The following is a 23,980-nucleotide window of genomic DNA, read 5'->3' on the forward strand; positions in this document are numbered from 1 at the left end:
CAGAGACCTCCTGCCACAGCTAGAGTCACCGTCAGGGACCTCTACCACAGGGAGAGTCACTGTCCAGGACCTCCTACCACAGGCAGAGTCACTGTCCAGGACCTCCTACCACAGGTAGAGTCACTGTCAGAGACTTCCTACCACAGAGAGAGTCACTGTCAGGGACCGCCTTCCACAGAGAGAGTCACTGTCAGGGACCTCCTACCACAGGGAGAGTCACTGTCCAAGACTTCCTACCACAGGGAGAGTCACTGTCAGGGACCGCCTCCCACAGAGAGAGTCACTATCAGGGACCTCCTACTACAGGGAGAGTCACTGTCCAGGACTTCCTACCACAGGGAGAGTCACTGTCAGGGACCGCCTCCCACAGAGAGAGTCACTGTCCAGGACTTCCTACCACAGGGAGAGTCACTGTCAGGGACCTCCTACCACAGAGAGAGTCACTGTCCAGGACCTCCTTCCACAGGGAGAGTCACTGTCAGGGACCTCCTGCCACAGGCAGAGTCACTGTCAGCGACCTCCTACCACAGGAGAGTCACTGTCAGGGACCTCCTACTACAGGAGAGTCACTGTCAGGCCTCCTTCCACCTGTCAGGGACCTCCTTCCCTCACTGTCAGGGACCTCCTTCCGCAGGAGAGTCACTGTCCCGGACCTCCTTCCACAGGGAGAGTCACTGTCAGGGACCTCCAGCCACAGGGAGAGTCACTGTCAGGGACCTCCTTCCACAGGGAGTCACTGTCTTGGACCTCCTTCCACAGGGAGAGTCACTGTCCCGGACCTCCTTCCACAGGGAGAGTCACTGCCAGGGACCTCCTTCCACAGGGAGAGTCACTGTCAGGGACCTCCTTCCACAGGGAGAATCACTGTCAGGGACCGCCTCCCACAGGGAGTCACTGTCCTGGACCTCCTTCCACAGGGAGGGTCACTGTCCCGGACCTCCTTCCACAGGGAGAGTCACTCTCCCGGACCTCCTTCCAGAGGTAGAGTCACTGTCAGGGACCTCCTTCCATAGGGAGAGTCACTGTCAGGGACCTCCTTCCACGGGGAGAGTCACTGTCCAGGACCTCCTTCCAGAGGGAGAGTCACTGTCAGGTACCTCCTTCCACAGGGAGAGTCACTGTCAGGGACCTCCTTCCACAGGGAGAGTCACTGTCAGGGACCTCCTTCCACGGGGAGAGTCACTGTCAGGGACCTCCTTCCACAGGGAGAGTCACTGTCAGGGACCTCCTTCCACAGGGAGAGTTACCATTTGTTTGTACTCAATAATCTGGATGTACAGTCAACTAAAGATGCACCGATCCCACCCTGGGTCTCGTACTCGCAATATTACCTGGCAATACTTGGTAAAGTAAGGCTGTATGTAATAGTGATTGTGATTGGTGGATATATTTTCCGCTGTATCACTGTCAGGATAAATATTAAACAATCCAAAGGTAGCATTTTATAATAATAAACTATTAATTTAATCATTAATTTAGATCATGAGAGTTTCCAAATGTTCGTAAATTTGTTTAAATAATGAAGAAAATTTGATGTGAGAATCTTGTGGCAGTTGTGGTTGTAGTGGAGCTGCCAATTCATTAATATAATTTTCTTCATTATTTAAGGAAATATACGAAAAATTGGTTGACTGTACTTCTGGTACGCCACCTAGTCCCACACACTGGTGAGGGCCTATTGTTTCAAGTTCATTTGTACCTCACGTTTCTTGCCCTATGATAAAAAGGTTGATAACTAAACATACAGTAATTCTCTTCATGTCTTCGTAAGTTGTGACTGGACGCATGTCTTCTGATGAGTTTATCATATCGAGATGAGTCTTAGTGCGTGTGTCGCAGCTCAACAACACAGTAAGGCTCGGAAGTTCTTCTGCTCGACAGTGTTTACGGTGTCTTTCAAGGTGTCTCTTTTTTTTATTACTGTTTCGTGTTTTGCTTCGTCATGGACACAATAACTTTTGTTCTTGGATTTTATTGACTCTCTATGACAACTTCTGTTGACTCAACCTTTTGCTTGCTTCACTGTTCACAATATGTCCTTCCTATACATGAGACTGAGAGGTAATAGAGAGTTCAGTGTTCACAATATGTTGTATGAGAAGTTGTGTTTTTCGGGTATTCAAATGTAAAGCCTCTTGACCCTCAACACAGACGAGAACACCACGAGAAGGTGTCTAACTGACATCTACTAGAGGATGTTAACATCTATCAGCATGTGTTAACATCTGCTTACAGGTGTTAACATCAACCAACAAGTGTTATCATCTACCAGCAGGTTCTAACATCTACCAGTAGGTGTTAGTATCTACCAGCAGGTGTTAATATTTACCAGCAGGTGTTAACATTAGAGGTTAATTTACTGATATTGTGGCATAGTCTTCTAGACTTTCAACTTTACATATTATTCACACCACCAAACACATGCCAACGTAAACAGTGGAGGAGTCTCTGTGACCACAGCTGTGTCCTTCCCCCCACCTCCTGGAGGGTTTAGTGACCTTTGTGACCTTAATGAAGGAAGGGAAGGAGGGAGGGAGGAAGGGAGGGAAGGAGGGGGAGGGATGGAAGGAGAGAGGAGGGATGGGAGGGAGTAAAGGAAATATGGAGGGGATAGTGATGGGAGGAGGGAAGAAGAGGGGGAAGGAGGTAGAGACGAAGGGAAGGGAAGGAGATAAGAAAGAAAAGGCAGAAGTTAGGGGGGGAGGAAAGGAGAGAGAGGGGGGAGGGAGGGAGGGGGGAGGGAGCCACAACCCAGAAACATAATGACTCACAGCACCACGTGACTCATAAAACACTTAGACTCACAAGAGTCATGTAATATTTCCCCTCGACACATGTTAGATATACGACAACACTTTATGTCCACCAAAAGATACCTGAATTACCTTCTTTATTGCGGAAGTTAGTTAAGTCACTATGAATTATTGCTTGCTGAATCATTCCACGAGTACCTAGTCCGTCTACAACGATGTTTGTGTGTTTGTCTGTCATATCACGTCACGTCACATGGCGTACACGTTAAATATTGATAAATGAGCTTTGTATGGCGAAACCAGTCATCCTCGTAATTTATTCTTGTGAAAGTTCTTTAACATGAACAGCTTACTCGTGTGTCACGTGAGGCTGAGTCACTCCACATAGAAACGCTCTTATTGTGTGTCCCAGATACTGAGATTGGTGTGACGGCTGTAGTTTTTTTTTTTTTTTTTATTGGGCACTCCCCTACATCCTTGTGTAAGGTGAAGAGCAGAAGCGTTTACAGTGCCCAACAGGGAAGCATGCTAAGTTCATGCTTGCCTTTATGTCTCATGAGATAAGGGCGTAGAAGCCTGAAGAGTCAAGGGCATAGAAGCCTGAAGAGTCAATTGTTTATGGCATCAAGTTATTGGAAGCTCCAACAACTTGTCCCTGAATACGAATTCGCAACTTTCGATTTACACCAGGTACCTAGTTTACTGCTAGGTGAACAGGGACTAATGGAATCGAACCCGTGACATCTCGCTTGCGAAGGCAAGAGCGGTACCACTCTACCACCAGCACCCCAGACGGCTGTAGTGTGACGGCTGTAGTGTCATGGCTGTAGTGTGACGGATGTAGTGTGATGGCTGTAGTGTGACGGCTATTGTATGACGGTTTTAGTGTTACGGCTGTAGTGTGACGGATGTAGTGTGACTGCTGTTGCTTGAAGGCTGTTGTGTGATGGCTGGAGTGTGACGGATGTAGTGTGACGGCTGTAGTGTGATGGCTGTACCGTAGTGTGACGGCCTTAGTGTGACGGATGTAGTGAGGCGGCTGGTCTGTGACTGTGACGGCTGTATAGTGACTGTGACGGATAGACTGTAACTGTGACGGCTAGACTGTGACGGCTATACTGTGACTATGACGGCTAGACTGTCCCGGCTAGACTGTGACTGTAGCGGCTGGACTGTGACGGCTGCAGTGCGACGGGTGTACTGTGACGGCTGTAGAGCGGTAGTAACAGAAACCACTAGTCAGCTTCCTGTATGTAATCACTCACCTTTCTCCTCGTTATAAAGTAGAGTTATATTTTTCCTAGACCAGTTTGTTACCTTCAGCCCCTGTGTGTATATTTGTGGTCTAGAATATGTAATACAAACTACAGTATGTATATGACGTGTGCGAGTGACCATCATAGAGGCAATCGTTACACAAACAAACAAACACCTGGCTGCTTCGCTGTCCTGGAGTCAAAACACACAACAAAAACAATTCAACTTGACGCCAAACTTTGCGATGAACTCCACCACAACCATCGTGTTTATTCTCTTCTCTTCTCTTCTCTTCTCTTCTCTTCTCTTCTCTTCTCTTCAATTCCTTAGTATAATGAGTTTGTATTCTTTAAGTGTTTCTATTCCAATCCGTTATATTTATCCTTTATCATAATTTTGCTCCTCTTCTTTCTTATTTTTATCTTTTTCCTTCTTTATCACATAATGTATTTCCTATTGGTTATCTTCTTCCTCTCATTTATATCTGAGTGGTCTTCCTCTTTTTCATATCTGAGTGGTCTTCCTGTCCTTCATATCTGAGTGGTCTTCCTGTTCTTTATATCTGAGTGGTCTTCCTCATTTTTATATATAAGTGGTCTTCCTGTTCTTTATATCTGAGTGGTCTTCCTCTTCCTTATATCTAAGTGGTCTTCATCTCATTTATATCTGAGTGGTCTTCCTCTCCTTTATATCTGATTGGTCTTCCTCTCATTTATATCTGAGTGGCCTTCCTCTCCTTTATATCTGAGTGGCCTTCCTGTTCTTTATATCTGAGTGGTCTTCCTCTCCTTTATATCTGAGTGATCTTCCTCTCATTTATATCTGAGTGGCCTTCCTCTCCTTTATATCTGAGTGGTCTTCCTGTTCTTTATATCTGAGTGGTCTTCCTGTTCTTTATATCTGAGTGGTCTTCTGTTCTTTATGTGGTCTTCCTCTTCTTTATATCTGATGGTCTTCCTCTTTTTTATGTCTTCCTCTTCTTTATATCTGAGTGATCTTCCTGTGGTCTTCCTATATCTGAGTGGTCTTCCTGTGGCCTCTTCCTATATCTGAGAATGTTCTGTTCTTTACATCTGAGTGGTCTTCCTCTCCTTTATATCTGAGTGGCCTTCCTCTTCTTTATATCTGAGTGGTCTTCCTCTTCTTTATATCTGAGTGGTCTTCCTCTTCCTTATATCTGAGTGGCCTTCCTCTCCTTTATATCTGAGTGGCCTTCCTCTCCTTTATATCTGAGTGGCCTTCATCTCTTTTATATCTGAGTGGTCTTCCTGTTCTTTACATCTGAGTGGTCTTCCTCTTCTTTATATCTGAGTGGTCTTCCTCTTCCTTATATCTGAGTGGCCTTCCTCTCATTTACATCTGAGTGGTCTTCCTGTTCTTTACATCTGAGTGGTCTTCCTCTTCTTTATATCTGAGTGGTCTTCCTCTCCTTTATATCGGAATAGTCTTCCTCTCCTTTACATCTGAGTGGCCTTCCTCTCCTTTATATCTGAGTGGCCTTACTCTCCTTTATATCTGAGTGGCCTTCCTCTCTTTTATATCTGAGTGGTCTTCCTGTTCTTTACATCTGAGTGGTCTTCCTCTTCTTTATATCTGAGTGGCCTTCCTCTCCTTTATATCTGAGTGGCCTTCCTCTCATTTACATCTGAGTGGTCTTCCTGTTCTTTACATCTGAGTGGTCTTCCTCTTCTTTATATCTGAGTGGTCTTCCTCTTCTTTATATCTGAGTGGTCTTCCTCTTCCTTATATCTGAGTGGTCTTCTCTCCTTTACATCTGATGGTCTTCCTGTTCTTTATATCTGAGTAGCCTTCCTCTCCTTTATATCTAGGTAGCTTCCTCTCATTTACATCTGAGTAGTCTTCCCTTATTCCTTTTACATCTGGTGGTCTTCCTCTCCTTTACATCTGAGTAGCCTTCCTCTCCTTTATGTCTGAGTGAATCTTCCTGTTCTTTATATCTGAGTGAACTTCCTGTTCTGTATATCTGAGTGGCCTTCACTCTCCTTTACATCTGAGTAGTCTTCCTGTTCTGTATATCTGAGTGGTCTTCCTCTCCTTTACACATCTAGTAGTCTTCCTGTTCTTTATATCTGAGTGGCCTTCTCTCCTTTATAACTGAGTGAATATTTCCTCTCCCCTTTATATCTGAGTGGCCTTCCTCTCCTTTATATCTGAGTAGTTTTCCTCTCATTTTACATCTGAGTGGTCTTCCTGTTCTTTATATCTGAGTGGTCTTCCTCTTCTTTATATCTGAGTGGTCTTCCTCTTCTTTATATCTGAGTGGTCTTCCTCTTCTTTATATCTGAGTGGTCTTCCTCTCTTTTATATCTGAGTGTTCTTCCTCTTCTTTATATCTGAGTGGCCTTCCTCTCCTTTATATCTGAGTGGTTTTCCTCTCATTTACATCTGAGTGGTCTTCCTGTTCTTTATATCTGAGTGGTCTTCCTGTTCTTTATATCTGAGTGGTCTTAATGTTCGTTATATCTGAGTAGTCTTCCTGTTCTTTATATCTGAGTGGTCTTCCTCTTCTTTATATCTGAGTGTTCTTCCTCTTCTTTATATCTGAGTGGGCTTCCTCTTCTTTATATCTGAGTGGCCTTCGTGTTCTTTATACCTGAGTGATCTTCCTCTCTTTTATATCTAGGTGATCTTCCTGTTCTTTATATCTGAGTGGTCTTCCTATTCTTTATATCTGAGTGGTCTTCCTGTTCTTTATATCTGAGTGGTCTTCCTGTTCTTTACATCTGAGTGGTCTTCATGTTCTTTATATCTGAGTGGTCTTCCTGTTCTTTACATCTGAGTGGTCTTCCTGTTCTTTATATCTGAGTGGTCTTCCTGTTCTTTATATCTTTGTGTTCTTCCTGTTCTTTACATCTGAGTGGTCTTCCTCTTCTTTATATCTGAGTGGTCTTCCTGTTTTTTATATCTGAGTGGTCTTCCTCTCTTTTATATCTAGGTGATATTCCTGTTCTTTATATCTGAGTGGTCTTCCTCTTCTTTATATCTGAGTGGTCTTCCTGTTCTTTACATCTGAGTGGTCTTCCTGTTCTTTACATCTGAGTGGTCTTCCTCTTCTTTATATCTGAGTGATCTTCCTGTTCTTTATAGCTGAGTGGTCTTCCTGTTCTTTACATCTGAGTGGTCTTCATGTTCTTTATATCTGAGTGGTCTTCCTGTTCACATCTGAGTGGTCTTCTGTTTTTATATCTGAGTGGTCTTCCTGTTCTTACATCTTTGTGTTCTTTCCCTGTTCTTTACATCTGAGTATTCACCTCTTCTTTATATCTGAGTGATCTTCCTGTTCTTTTATATCTGAGTGGTCTTCCTCTTCTTTTATATCTGAGTGATCTTCCTGTTCTTTATATCTGAGTGGTCTTCCTGTTCTTTATATCTGAGTGGTCTTCCTGTTCTTTATAACTGAGTGGTCTTCCTGTTCTTTATATCTGAGTGGTCTTCCTGTTCTTTATATCTGAGTGGTCTTCCTGTTCTTTATATCTGAGTGGTCTTCCTGTTCTTTACATCTGAGTGGTTTTCATGTTCTTTATATCTGAGTGGTCTTCCTGTTCTTTACATCTGAGTGGTCTTCCTGTTCTTTATATCTGAGTGGTCTTCCTGTTCTTTATATCTTTGTGTTCTTCCTGTTCTTTCCATCTGAGTGGTCTTCCTCTTCTTTATATCTGAGTGGTCTTCCTGTTTTTTATATCTGAGTGGTCTTCCTCTCTTTTATATCTAGGTGATATTCCTGTTCTTTATATCTGAGTGGTCTTCCTCTTCTTATATCTGAGTGGTCTCCTTTCTTTATATCTGAGTGGTCTTCCTGTTCTTTACATCTGAGTGGTCTTCCTGTTCTTTACATCTGAGTGGTCTTCCTCTTCTTTTATATCTGAGTGATCTTCCTGTTCTTTATAGCTGAGTGGTCTTCTTCCTCTCCTTTATATCTGAGTGATCTTCCTCTCCTTTATATCTGAGTGGTCGTCCTGTTCTTTATAGCTGAGTGGTCTTCCTTTTCTTTACATCTGAGTGGTCTTCCTGTTCTTTATATCTGAGTGGTCTTTCTCTTCTTTATATCTGAGTGATCTTCCTTTTCTTTACATCTGAGTGGTCTTCCTGTTCTTTATATCTGAGTGGTCTTCCTCTTCTTTATAGCTGAGTGGTCTTCCTCTCCTTTATATCTGAGTGATCTTCCTCTCCTTTATATCTGAGTGGTCGTCCTGTTCTTTATAGCTGAGTGGTCTTCCTTTTCTTTACATCTGAGTGGTCTTCCTGTTCTTTATATCTGAGTGGTCTTTCTCTTCTTTATATCTGAGTGATCTTCCTTTTCTTTACATCTGAGTGGTCTTCCTGTTCTTTATATCTGAGTGGTCTTCCTCTTCTTTATAGCTGAGTGGTCTTCCTCTCCTTTATATCTGAGTGATCTTCCTCTCCTTTATATCTGAGTGGTCGTCCTGTTCTTTATAGCTGAGTGGTCTTCCTTTTCTTTACATCTGAGTGGTCTTCCTGTTCTTTATATCTGAGTGGTCTTCCTCTTCTTTATATCTGAGTGATCTTCCTTTTCTTTACATCTGAGTGGTCTTCCTGTTCTTTATATCTGAGTGATCTTCCTTTTCTTTATATCTGAGTGGTCTTCCTGTTCTTTATATCTGAGTGGTCTTCCTCTTCTTTATAGCTGAGTGGTCTTCCTGTTTTTTTATATCTGAGTGGTCGTCCTGTTCTTCATAGCTGAGTGGTCTTCCTGTTTTTTACATCTGAGTGGTCTTCATGTTCTTTATATCTGAGTGGTCTTCCTGTTCTTTATATCTGAGTGGTCGTCCTGTTCTTCATAGCTGAGTGGTCCTTCTGTTCTTTTACATCTGAGTGGTCTTCATGTTCTTTATATCTGAGTGGTCTTCCTGTTCTTTATATCTGAGTGGTCTTCCTGTTCTTTATATCTGAGTGGTCTTCCTCTTCTTTATATCTGAGTGGTCTTCCTGTTCTTTACATCTGAGTGGTCTTCCTCTTCTTTATATCTGAGTGGTCTTCCTGTTCTTTATATCTGAGTGATCTTCCTCTCCTTTATATCTGAGTGATCTTCCTGTTCTTTATATCTGAGTGGTCTTCCTCTTCTTTACATCTGAGTGGTCTTCCTGTTCTTTATTTCTGAGTGGTCTTCCTGTTCTTTATATCTGGGTGTTCTTCCTGTTCTTTACATCTGAGTGTCTTCCTGTTCTTTACATCTGAGTGTCTTCCTGTTCTTTATATCTGAGTGGTCTTCCTCTTCTTTACATCTGAGTGGTCTTCCTGTTCTTTATTTCTGAGTGGTCTTCTGTTCTTTATATCTGGGTGTTCTTCCTGTTCTTATATGAGTGAAATCTGGTGGTCTTCCTGTTCTTACATCTGAGTGGTCTTCCTGTTCTTATATCTGAGTGGTCTTCTGTTCTTTATATCTGAGTGGTCTTCCTGTTCTTTTTATCTGAGTGGTCTCCCTGTTCTTTATATCTGAGTGGTCTTCCTCTTCTTTATATCTGAGTGGTCTTCCTCTTTTTTATAACTGAGTGGTCTTCCTCTCCTTTATATCTGAGTGATCTTCCTGTTCTTTATATCTGAGTGGTCTTCCTGTTCTTTATATCTGAGTGTTCTTCCTGTTCTTTACATCTGAGTGGTCTTCCTGTTCTATACATCTGAGTGGCTTTCCTCTTCTTTTTATCTGAGTGGTCTTCCTGTTCTTTACATCTGAGTGGTCTTCCTGTTCTTTATATCTGGGTGGTCTTCCTGTTCTTTATATCTTTGTGTTCTTCCTGTTCTTTACATCTGAGTGGTCTTCGGGTTCTTTATATCTGAGTGGTCTTCCTCTCCTTTATATCTGAGTGATTTTCCTCTCCTTTATATCTGAGTGGTCTTCCTCTCCTTTATATCTGAGTGGTCTTCCTGTTCTTTACATCTGAGTGGTTTTCCTCTTCTTTATATCTGAGTGGTCTTCCTGTTTTTTTATATCTGAGTGGTCTTCCTGTTCTTTATATCTGAGTGGTCTTCCTGTTCTTTACATCAGAGTGGTTTTCCTCTTCTTTATATCTGAGTGGTCTTCCTGTTCTTTATATCTGAGTGGTCTTCCTCTCCTTTATATCTGAGTGGTCTTCCTCTCCTTTATATCTGAGTGATCTTCCTCTCCTTTATATCTGAGTGGTCTTCCTGTTCTTTACATCTGAGTGGTTTTCCTCTTCTTTATATCTGAGTGGTCTTCCTGTTCTTTATATCTGAGTGATCTTGCACCTCTGTTTTTCACCAACATGTTCAACAGCCGCCTTAGTAATGGTCTCAGTCGCTCACCTCACCTGTAACGGAGTAATGATGGTAACTTGTGTGTTGTTACCTTCTGAGAGTCCCTGAGGATGACGGTGTGCTCAGTCAACACACCTGGTGGAGGGTGTAGCTCAGTCAACACACCTGGTGGAGGGTGTAGCTCAGTTAACACACATAGTGGAGGGTGCAGCTCAGTTAACACACATAGTGGAGGGTGTAGCTCAGTTCACACATAGTGGAGGGTGTAGCTCAGTTAACACACCTGGTGGATGGTGTAGCTCAGTTAACACTCCTTGTGGAGGGTGTAGCTCAGTTAACACACCTGGTGGATGGTGTAGCTCAGTTAACACTCCTTGTGGAGGGTGTAGCTCAGTTAACACACCTGGTGGATGGTGTAGCTCAGTTAACACACCAGGTGGAGGGTGTAGCTCAGTTAACACACCAGGTGGAGGGTGTAGCTCAGTTAACACACCTGGTGGATGGTGTAGGTCAGTTAACACACATAGTGGAGGGTGTAGCTCAGTTAACACCCCTTGGGAGGTGTAGCCAGTTAACACACCTGGTGGATGGTGTAGGTCAGTTAACACACATAGTGGAGGGTGTAGTGTCGTTAACACACCGGTGGAGGTGTAGCTCAGTTAACTAACACACACCTGGTGGATGGTGGGCTCAGTTAACACACCAGGTGGAGGGTGTAGCTCAGTTAACACACCTGGTGGATGGTGTAGCTCAGTTAACACACCTGGTGGAGGTGTAGCTCAGTTAACACACCTGGTGGAGGGCAGCTCAGTTTACGCACATAGTGGAGGGTGTAGCTCAGTCAACACACCTGGTGGAGGGTGTAGCTCAGTCAACACACCTGGTGGAGGGTGTAGCTCAGTTAACACACCTGGTGGAGGGTGTAGCTCAGTTAACACACCTGGTGGATGGTGTAGCTCAGTTAACACACATAGTGGAGGGTGTAACTCAGTCAATAAACCTGGTGTAGCTCCTGCACACACTTTACCTTACTGCTGACTCTGTGACTGTTAGGTGGTGTGTGGGGGACTGTCAGGTGGTGTGTGGGGGACTGTCAGGTGGTGTGTGGGGGACTGTCAGGTGGTGTGTGGGGACTGTGGCGTGTGGGACTGTCAGGTGGTGTGGGAGACTGTCAGATGGTATGTGGGGGACTGTTGGGTGGTGTGGGGGAGACTGACAGGTAGTGTGTGGGGGACTGTCAGGGTGGCGTGTGGGGACTGTCAGGTGGCGTGTGGGGGACTGTTGGTGGTGTGTGGGGAGACTGACAGGGGTGTGGGGGACTGTCAGGTGGTGTGTGTGGGGACTGTTAGGTGGTGTGTGGGAGACTGTCAGGTGGCGTGTGGGGACTGTCAGGTGGTGTGTGAAGGACTGACAGGTGGTGTGTGGGAGACTGACAGGTGGTTTGTCGGGTCTGACAGGTGGTGTGTGGGGGACTGTCAGGTGGTGTGTGGGCGACTGTCAGGTGGTGTGTGGGCGATTATCAGGTGGTATGTGGGCGACTGTCAGGTGGTGTGTGGGGGACTGTCAGGTGGTGTGTGGGGGACTGACAGGTGGTGTGTGTGTGTGGGACTGTCAGGTGGTGTGTGGGGGACTGTCAGGTGGTGTGTAAGGGACCGAGAGCTGTCAACACGGAAGGTCCATCCTGCCTCAATCTGTTTCATCTCGAGAACGACAGACAATGTGGCACTTCAATGACACGTTGCCAGGATGTGTGTACTGTGACGTGGACAACAGTGTATCAAACGTGAGGAGTAAACAACTGTGTGTTTACTATAATGCAAAAAATATTGAGTCAAACTTGGAAAGTAAACAATTACTTCATATGATAATTATAGCTGAGATATTCAGCTCTATGCACTCCCACCTGAATGAATAAGACAAAAGTTCTTGAATGCCTCTGGCCTGTTCACAACACTGACTGTTCGTTGCACCCTCGTTTCATCAGTTAATCCTTCGTATCTATCGCAACTTATAGCACCTTCATGTAAATGTGTTTAATTCATAATTTCACTGTTTACACAATTTAAATCTTTAATCCGTTTTCTTAACATGAAATAGATGCACGAATGTTAGGATACGTTACTTGGTATATCATCTGGTGGGGGATACATGAGACAACGAGACTAAGTGACAAAGCGGCGAGAAGTGTGCTTGTTAAACTATTATAATAAACTTTAACAGCGTCTTCTGGTCTTGTCTGCTTCTCGCCAAGTGACCTCACCCCTTTATGTGGTGACCTAACCTAACCTAACCTGACCTGACCTGACCTAACCTAACCTAACCTAACCTAACCTAACCAACTAGCCACACATTAAGCGAAGGGGTATTGGGTCGCCCCAGATGGTACTGTTGCGTTATGGTCCATCTGTGTCTCCCTGACTGACTGATGCCACCTGGTAGTGATGGAGGAAGTGAGTGTGTGGGAGAGAGACGTGTGTGGGGGAGGTGAGTGTGTGGTGGAGGTGAGTGTGTTGGGGAAGTGAGTGTGTGGAGGAATTGAATGTGCGGAGAAGGTGAGTATGTGTGTGGGATGTGAGTGTGTGGGGGAGGTGAGTGAGTGGGGGAGGTGAGTGTGTGGGGGAATTGAATGTGTGGAAGAGGTGGGTGTATGTTTTGAAGATGTGTATTTATGGGAGATGAGTGTGTGAGAGAGATGAGTATGTTTGGAAGGTGAGTGTGAAGGAAGGTGTGTGTGGGGAGAGGAGTGTGTGGGAAAGTTTATTGCTTGGGAGAGGTGAGTGTGTCGGGGAGATGGGTGTGGGGGGAGATAAGTGTATGGGAAGGTGAGTGTATGGGAGAAGTAAGTTGCGTTAGAGAGGAAAGTGTCTGGTGAAGATGATTGTGGTGTTGGTGGTAGTGGTTGTGATGGTGGTAGTGGTGGTAGTAGTGATGGTTTTAGTGTTGGTAGCGGTGATGGTAGTAATGGTAGCGGTGATGGTAGCGGTGATGGTAATGATAGTAGTGGAGATAGTGGTGATGGCAGTGGTGATAATAACTGATCTCTTACTAGATGACATTTGTGGCCATAGACACCGTAATATTACCTCGGTTTTTGGCTGACAAACTACCTAACCTTAAACTTATTTTCAGTGGTCTCTTGCTCTCTACATGCTATTAACATTTAAGCGAGACCTATCCCCAGCCCGGTGTTGTACGTAATATTCATTCAAGTTCTTAATGCGATTTGATAATACTCGGTTGTGATACGGCCTCTGAAGCTTCTCTAGGCCAGCATTGTCGGGTTCAACACTTGTAAATTGTTATTGTCTGTTTCGTCACTTGTAAATTGGAGGATATTGATAACATATTTTATAGCGCTCTGTACTTTTCTTGTAACACTTTCCACCATCTTTATCTCTAACCTAACCTAATGTAACCTAACCACACGCCACTATCCGCCTTATACAGAACTAGGAGAGTAGTGTAGTTGATAGATATATAGATACTGTACAGTATATATTCCAGGATATTGCTTCGTTCGCCACTGCTGAATGTTATTAACAATTGTTATGATATACCATATAGATACTGCTGAACTTCCTTGAGACACATAAATCATAGATACTACATTACCTCCTTAAGACACATGTTTATAACACATTTATAACACTTCATTCTGATAGAAACATTATTTAACCTTCTTAAGACACGTATACATAACACTTGATTCAGACACGTATTCAACACGTGATACATGATACATTGTTACTGAGGCCATAGATATTACACAACACAACACAACACGTGATACATGATACATTGCTACTGAGGCCATAGATAACACACAACACAGTCTAAGGGATCGCCGGGTGTGGCTTGTTGTCTCTACAGCGTGATATAAGAGACGGACGTATGACAGTGCCAGTGGATGATGACAGAAAGTTGTGACACATGACAGAAAATGTGACACATGATAGAAAATGTGACGCATGATAGAAAATGTGACACATGACAGAAAGTTATGACACATGACAAAGTTGTGACACTTGGCAGGAAGATGTGACTTATGACAGGAAGAAGTTACACATTACAGGAAGTTGTGACACATAACAGGAAGAAAATACACATGACAGGAAGAAGATATACATGACAGGAAGATGTGATACATGAGAGGAAGATGTGACACATGACAGAAAGTTGTGATACATGACAGAAAGTTGTGACGAGTGGATGGAAGATGTAACACATGACAGGAAGAAGTTACATGTGACAGGAAGAAGTGACACATAACAGGAAGATGTGACACATGAGAGGAAGAAGTGACACATGACAGGAAGATGTGACACATGCCAGAAAGATGTGACACATGACAGGAATATGTGACGCATGACAGAAAGTTGTGATACATGAGATAAAGTTGTGACACATGAGAGGAAGATGTGACACATGCCAAGAAGATGTGGCACATGACAGGAATGACAGGAAGAAGTTACACATGACAGGAAGAAGTGACACATGACAGGAAGAAGTGACACATGACAGGAAGAAGTGACACATGACAGGAAGATGTGACACATGACAGGAAGATGTGACACATGACAGAAAGTTGTGATACATGACAGAAAGTTGTGACAAGCGGTTGGAAGATGTAACACATGACAGGAAGAAGTTACATATGACAGGAAGAAGTGACACATGACAGGAAGATGTGACACATGCCAGGAAGATGTGACACATGACATGAAGAAGTGACACATGACAGGAATATGTGACGCATGACAGAAAGTTGTGATACATGAGATAAAGTTGTAACACATGAGAGGAAGATGTGACACATGCCAAGAAGATGTGACACATGACAGGAATGACAGGAAGAAGTTACACATGACAGGAAGAAGTGACACATGACAGGAAGTGACACATGACAGGAAGATGTGACACATGACATGGAGAAGTGACACATGACAGGAAGATGTGACAACTAACAGGAAGATGTGACGCATGACAGGAAGATGTGACACATGCCAGGAAGATGTGACGGGGAGGAGAGACTGACGATGACTGACAGCGAACACCATACAAAGCCAGGCACTGTGGGAGAGGAGTGAGGCACTGTGGAAGAGGAGTGAGGCACTATGGAAGAGGAGTGAGGCACTGTGGGAGAGGAGTGAGGCACTGTGGGAGAGGAGTAAGGCACTGTAGGATAGGCAGAGGTAGACAGAGGGAGCGGAAGATGTAGACAGAGGGAGCGGTATATGTAAACAGAGGGAGAGGTATATGTAATCAGAGGGAGAGGAAGATGTAGACAGAGGGAGATGTATATGTAAACAGAGGGAGAGGAAGATGTAGACAGAGGGAGATGTATATGTAAACAGAGGGAGATGTAGACAAACAGAGGAGAGAAGATGTAGACAGAGGGAGAGGTATAAACAGAGGGAGAGGAAGATGTAGATAGAGGGAGAGGTATATGTAAACAGAGGGAGAGGTATATGTAAACAGAGGGAGAGGAAGATGTAGATAGAGGGAGAGGTATATGTAAACAGAGGGAGAGGAAGATGTAGATAGAGGGAGAGGAAGATATAAACAGATGGAGAGGTATATGTAAACAGAGGGAGAGGTATATGTAAAGAGAGGGAGAGGTAGAGAGGTAGAGGTAGATAACAAATGATTCTGGGATACAAATATAATAAAGTGAAAGAGATAATAAGAAAATATAATGTGAGGTAGAGACAACAGAAGCAGAAGAGTTGTAATGAACGAGTCTAGTTTGAGGAAGCGTCGGCTTGGACATACTGTATATGGATATTGGTAGGTGTGGGCGTGGGTTGAAGTGGGTGTGAGTAGGTATGGACTTTGGCATGTGCAGTCGTGGGCAGTTGTAGGCGTGGGAGGATATGGGCAGGTGTGAGCATGGATGGGTAGGCATGGGCAAGTGTGAGCATGGATGGTTAGGTATGGGCAGATGTGAGCGTGGCTAGGTGTGGTCAGGTTCACAGGCTACAAAAAGTCATGTTTTCCCAGGTGTCACCACCAGAGTGAAGAGATCGGTGTTATCCTCGCTGGCAGCCCGAGGGGCATTATCTACTTACTGTATTGTTTGGTGAAGGTTAAGACGGTACAGGTGTTTAGTGGCTAATATTATTGATGTCGGGTAAACACTGGTGTTTCTTTCAACCAAATTTAGTCTGAGATCGACGTAAAACACAGATAATATACCGTCAATACTGTTAGTTCACTTTGTGATGCAACAACAAATGTCAGGATAAATAGTTTTATTTCTCTGATTCACGAACGAAAATAAAAATAATAATACACGATAATAAACTGGCTATTTTTCCAGGAAGAAGAAACATCGCTCACCTGGTCAAGCCACAAGTAAACAAGTCAGTATAAAGATCAAAGAAGCAGCTGGCGACGGTCACCTAAGGTGAACCATAACAACCACGAGCAGACCGGCGCGAGGAGCGGCTCAGGCCAGCGTGTGTACGAGGCAAAGGCAGCCGCGTGACTGAGCTCGGCTCGCCACCGGGCAGGGCAACCACCTCTTTATACCGACCAGCTGCCGTTGTGTGCCACCTGGCTAATGCTGCCACAACACTAGTCAGTTGCTGATGTCTGCCACCTGACTAACACAGCCACAACACTAGCAAGCTGATGATGTTACTGACCACTTACGAATGGTGACTCTTAACTCATGCTGGGAACAGGTAGCCTCCAAAGGGGTGATGAAAAAAAAAACCCGTGAGGCAGGGGGTAGTGTGGCCCTCAGAGGTATTCTATGATTTATTTTTATTTTTATTTTTGTTTTCTGTATATTTTTTTACGGGCATTAACCCACCCGGGTACTGGTCACTGACCCACATCAGGGCCTGGGGGGCGAAAATATAATAATAATAATAATAATAATAATAATAATAATAATAATAATAATAATAATAATAATAATAATAATAATAATAATAATAATATTAATTATTATTATTATTATTATTATTATTATTATTATTAATATAGTACCATAAACAAATACACACAAAAAAGATCAATAGGGAGAAACGATATATGTATGCTGTGTTGTCAAAGTAAGAGAAAGAATTGAAACCCTGTAATTGTGTGTAAATGAGACAGCATTCTGGGACTTGGTCAAAATTTTTGTGATGCCATATGGCAGCAGGGTTTAGCATTAGGCAATACATTATGCTTCTAATATCTTCCCAGGCGGTAGTACCTGGTAGTGAGCGTGGAATTTACAGGAATAGGAAGACCCGTAAGGTGTACGCAGTGTGCAAATACAGGCGGACACTATAAGTAATATCTCAACCAGGGAGACGCCTCCACTCGTAGTATGCCACCTGGCTGACCTGTGAAATTTGTAAACATAGCAGACGACAAGCAGAAGACAGGCTTGCCACAACGCACCACTTACTGTACTGTAATGCCCGAGTAGCCAAATATTTCTTGTGACATCACGGTCAATTCTGGGGAGTGCTACTTCCCGAATACATATTCCTTGGTCTTGGTCACACAGGCTAACAGAGGTCACACTTTGGTGACACTCACGCCTATACAGTAATCCCATGTTAGGTGCAGCTCTGACAAGCCTTCAATAGCGTTGTATGACAAACACTTCTCGTCAGCACTCAGAACTCCTGAAGCGTCCAACTACCTCACTCCTCCAAGCCTACCTCGGACTACTTCACTACCTACAGGACGACCTCAGACTATCTCACTACCTCCAATTCGACATCAGACTACCTCACTACCTCCTCATACACAACCACGAATATTTTATTACAAGGAAATTTCTCTGAACATAAAGTTACTTGAAAGTTCATGACTACAGTATGTAACGTATTCAAGTTATTGATCTGGATCAAGTTATTTCACATATTATTGATGCGGACTAAATTATTGCATGTGTTATTGTTGTGGGCCAAGTTATTGGATGTGACATCGACTATAGCGAGGCAAAACAGGGTGTTCTTCATGACTTGTGTTGCAATCTGCTGCCACCCAAATGTTAACCGTCACCGTTCTGCCATCTGTCACCATTTTGCTATCTGACTCCCCCCCCACACACACACATACACCGAGAAAAGAAAACAGAAGGTGAAAATGAAAGTGAAATAAAAGCGCGAGAGTAGGATATATATATATATATATATATATATATATATATATATATATATATATATATATATATATATATATATATATATATATATATATATATATATATATATATATATATATGCTGATAACCACAAGGAAAGAAGAAAACACGAAGTTCCCTATATATACACAATTCCATTGACTGTTGGGACTTTGATTTACCCTGGTAATGCAGCTTAATCCATTATTGTACACGAGTATACTGTACTAGTGACGAAATGTCCGCTTACCTGAAGGGAGATAGAGAGATAGTGAGCAAGAGTATGAATGAGAGAGAGAGGGAAAGATATAATGATGATGGTAGAGAGAGAGAGAGAGAGAGAGAGAGAGAGAGAGAGAGAGAGAGAGAGAGAGAGAGAGAGAATGATAACGAAGGGAAAGAGAGAGATTGAGTTAATAGCGATGATGGAGGGAGAGAGAGAGGCAGAGATAACAACGTCACTGATAGGAGGCTCACACGAGACAGTAAAGTGACAGGAGTTTGAGTGAGTTGAGAGACGAGGAGACGTGAGATACCTAGTAAACATCTTCCCGTCTCCTTCTCCTCCTCTTGTCTTCTCCTCCTTCTCCTCTACTGTCCTTCTCTTCCACTTCCTTTAATCTCCTCCTCCTCCTCCTACTCCTCTTCCTCCTCCTCCTCCTCCTCCTCGTCCTCCTCCTCGTCCTCGTCCTCCTCGTTGTCCTCCTCGTCATCCTCCTCCTCCCCCTCCTTCTCCTCCTTCTCCTCTCTTCTCTTTCTTCTCCTCTCAACCTTTTCTCCTCCTCTTCCACTTCTTTGGGTCTTTTCTTCCCCTCTCTATTAATTTATTCTTTACTCTCTCTCTCTCTCCATGTTTTTCTTGATAACTGTCTCACTTCCCTCACTATCTCTCTTATTCTCCCTCACATTCTATCCCCTCCTCCTTCCTCATTGTCTTCTATTCTCTATTTTCTGTCCCTCCTCACATTTACCCTGTTACCACCACTCACACACTTTCCCTCTCATTCCCCTCACTCCCTCTCCCTCTCATCCCCTCTCACTCTCCTCACTTACACATTGTCCCTCTGACTCCTCTCATTCACTCTTCTCTCATTCAATTTCCCTATCACTCCCCTCACTCACTCTCCCTCTCACTCCCCTCATACAACCTCCTCACTCCCCTCATTCACTCACTCAACCTCTCACTCCCCTCATACACCCTCCTTCTCACTTCCCTCACTCTCACTCCTCTCACACACCCTCCTCACTTTCCTCACTCACTCACTCACTCACGCTCCCTCCCTTTCACTCTCCTCACTCACACACTTGTCCTCTCACTGTAGTATCCGCAGTTCCCATAATTAATGCAGAGTATTCAGAGTGACTGCTGGTGTGTGTGTGTGTGTGTGTGTGTGTGTGTGTGTGTGTGTGTGTGTGTGTGTGTGTGTGTGATTAAAGGACTCAACTAGTGTTCACACTACACTCGATCCCTTCACTTCCCAAACTATAAATTTAGGTATCCATTCACAACTGGGTCGGTGACAGGGAGTTACATTGAACCAGTGACCCCTAGACCAGGGGGCGAGCAATGTATCCACTGAGCCACTACCCCCCTACGGTGTAGTGTTGCCTGCCTATTAATGAGATATCCGCCCACTGTAACCCAACACTGTTAAGGGTGACTCATGCGGGTCATGCTGTGGTAGTGTTGGGGCTGGAGGTGTGTTGGTGATGGTGAGTGTTGGTGACTGTTGGTGGTGATGGTGAGTGGTGATGGTGATAGAGAGAGTTGGTGGTGATGGTGAGTGTTAGTGGTGATGGTGACTGTTGGTGGTGATGGTGAGTGGTGATGGTGATAGAGAGAGTTGGTGGTGATGGTGAGTGTTTGTGGTGATGGTGACTGTTGGTGGTGATGGTGAGTGTTAGTGGTGATGGTGAGTATTGGTAGTGATAGTGAGTGTTGGTGGTGATGGTGAGTATTGGTAGTGATAGTGAATATCGGTAGTGATAGTGAGTGTTGGTGGTGATGATGAATATTGGTGGTGACGATGAGTGTTGGTGGTGATGGTGAGTATTGCTAGTGATAGTGAGTGTTGGTGGTGATGGTGAGTATTGGTAGTGATAGTGAGTGTTGGTGGTGGTGGTGAGTATTGGTAGTGATAGTGAGTATTGGTAGTGATAGTGAGTGTTGGTGGTGATGGTGAGTATTGGTGGTGACGATGAGTGTTGGTGGTGATGGTGAGTGTCGGTGGTGTGAGTGTTGGTGGTAATGGTGAGTGATGGTGATGATGAGTATTGGTGATGATGATGAGTGTTGGTGATAGCGAGTGTTGACGATGATGAGTGATGATGAGTGTTGTGATGATGAGTATTGGTGTTGATGGTGAGTGTTGGTGATGATGATGCGTGTTGGTGATGGTGAGTGTTGGTGATGATGAGTATTGGTGGTGAAGGTAAGTGTTGGTGATGGCCAGTGTTGGCGATGATGAGTGATATTGAGTGTTGGTGATGATGAGTATTGGTGGTGATGGTGAGTGTTGGTGATGGTGGTGAGTGTTGGTGGTGAAGGTGAGTGTTGGTGATGGTGAGTGTTGGTGATGATGAGTGATGGTGTGTGTTGGTGATGATGAGCGTTGGTGATGATGAGTGTTGGTGATGGTGAGTGTTGGTGGTGATGGTGAGTATTGGTGATGGTGAGTGTTGGTGATGATGAGTATTGGTGGTGATGGGAGTGTTGGTGATGGTGAGTGTTAGTGATGATGAGTATTGGTGATGATGAGTATTGGTGGTGATGGTGAGTGTTGGTGATGATGCGTATTGATGATGATGATAAGTGTTGATGATGGCGAGTGTTGGCGATTATGAGTGATGGTGAGTGTTGGTGATGGTGAGTATTGTTGGTGATGATGAGTGTGTGTGATGATAAGTGTTGGAGATGGTGAAGGGTCGTGGTGTTGAATATTCGTGGCAGCTGAAGTTGAAGGTGATAAATGTTGTCGATGGTAGTAATGAATGGTGGTGGTTTTAGTGAATTCAGTGTTGGTGGTGGTGGTGAGTGATGATGATGGTGAGTGTGTTGGTGGTAGTGTCAGTCTAAGGGAATGTGTGTCTATGTGTAACAATAATAATATTAATAATAATAATAATAATAATAATAATAATAACAATAATAATAATAATAATATAATAATAATAATTAGCGGAGTATTGAGAGAAAATAGCAGCTAAATGTTGAAAACACACAACTAACAGAGATGACGTAGATTTCAAATGATGACTCTGGAGAGTGGGTTATTTAACAAAACCTTCAGGTGTGTATGTGTCCAGGTAAGAGGTACAGAGTGATGTACAAAGGTGTCTTATGGGTAATTAGACTTTTCACAGACCTATATGTCTGGATAAGGGAGTCTAATACGAACAACGAAATCAATGAGGAATAAAGCAACAAAAAATTTCTCCACAAAGTTACTGAAAACTTACTGAAAATTTTTCCATTAAGCAGAGAAACGGATTATCAGATATGATCGATTGTTGTCCAGGTATGTTGGGCCAGTCACCAACAACTGCCTGCTGGCACTACAGCTCATGCAATTAGCAGTTTGTTGAGAGTTTGGTGGTAAGCGCTCCTGGCCACATGATGACTAGGCAAGATGGCGGTGTTTTGTTTTGCAGTTTCTACTCCTGCAAGTTATAAGATGATATATCAAGCTGGGCAAATAGATTCTGTTCAAAGTGTCTACAATGACACATTATCTTGTGTATAAAATTCATCATAAACTATTTCAGGTGTGGTGGGCTAATTTAACGCAGGCTTCCTGCCGTGTGTGGCAGGATGGAGATAAAGCCGTCATTGCTAAGCTTAACAAATCACACTGGTATAAAAGTCCTCTCCACCGAAATTTCTATTATGCCTTGATTCAGGACCAATACGTTTCCGAAGCCGAATAAATAGGCAGAATATGAGAGGCCATCTTCGGTAAAATATTGTTGTGGCCGCCTGGGACGTGACCACACTCTTTGATGTGAATATATATCTGTAAAAAGGTCGAGGTGTGAACTATGGGAGACTCTCCAGAAGATGAGGGTTGTTACACCACCTGTAGATGACCTTAAAATTGATCAACAGGCAGGTGGTCAGAATGAAGGAATAGGGAGTAAAAGTAGATAATTTTTCTTACCAGGCGTTTGGTTAAAATGTAGGTTCTGAACAGCTTGTATATATATATATATATATATATATATATATATATATATATATATATATATATATATATATATATATATATATATATATATATATATATATATATATATATATATATATATATATATTTATATGTAATATTCAGAAATTTCAAAATACTAAATTCCTCGGAGTTATTGTTGATGAGAAACTTAACTGGAGAAACCACATACAAGCCATTCAAAGTAGAGTCAATAAACAGTGCGGTATATATATATATATATATATATATATATATATATATATATATATATATATATATATATATATATATATATAAATATATATATATATATATATGTAATATTCAGAAATTTCAGTGTAATTTCAAACGCCGCGCCATTGGCGATACTGAGTTTTCAAGGTCGTCTGAGGGAAGAGAGCGCTCCCCGTACATAGTGAGAGGTTGTGCAACTAGGCCTATATGAGATTAAATGTAATTTCCCGAATTAATAATGATGCGATTCATGAAGTTAAGGGACTATTATTGAATTTGAAATTATTATAGATCGTTTATCAGTCTGAATAATGCTACGGGTGTCCCAAGGAGTTATTAGTTAGGCGGAAAATATGTCACGTAGGCCTAAGCTAACGCCTTGAGAGGACACGAGGCGGGCTAGCTCTCAGTCACATGGAAGCATTCGGACCAACAAGACGTCCCTGCGCGTCCGTCACAGAAATAGTCACGTGGCCTAGTCACCTGTGTTGCGCTATTGCAGTATAACATTGTAAGTCTCATTCGATCTCAGACAGGGTTTAGATAGGGCAGTGATAAATTTAACAAGAGCTAACAGTGAGTTCAATTCAGGGTTTCCATCAGAACCCACTTGACTGCAAGAAATTGACTGCGAGAGTGATGACTGCGAGAGATTGACTGCCATTTGAGACTGCCGTTGATGATTGAGGATTGGCGATTGTCGCTGTTGGACCGATCAGTGTAGGCCTATTCAGGGTGGAGTTAATAAGCTCTGATTTTTATACCATTTTCTCAGTGCTGGATATAATTTTGGTGAGTGCCCTTAAGGCCTATTCCTTGTAGAGTTATTAATTTCTTATTTTTTTAATACCATTTTCTCAGTGATTGATATTTTGTTGAAAGCCCTTAAGGCCTGGTTCATGTGTGCAAGCAACATTTCTTAATACTTTAAACTTATTATCCTCAAATGAAGCATTGCCTGAGTTTCTAATAATTTCAACATCATGTATAACTTTTATTCCCCAGAGTAGTATTTTAAGTTCAGGTAAAGAAGTGAACATATTGGTGTACCACTATTTAATTGTGTTTGTAGTGTTGGAGGGAATATAAGTGTCTAAATTTTACCGTGTGTCTCATATATAGCGTCTGTGACTGGGATGAATGAG

The sequence above is a fragment of the Homarus americanus genome, unplaced genomic scaffold (genome assembly GCF_018991925.1).
Source record: "Homarus americanus isolate GMGI-L3 unplaced genomic scaffold, GMGI_Hamer_2.0 scaffold45562, whole genome shotgun sequence".
Classification (NCBI taxonomy): Eukaryota; Metazoa; Arthropoda; class Malacostraca; order Decapoda; family Nephropidae; genus Homarus; species Homarus americanus.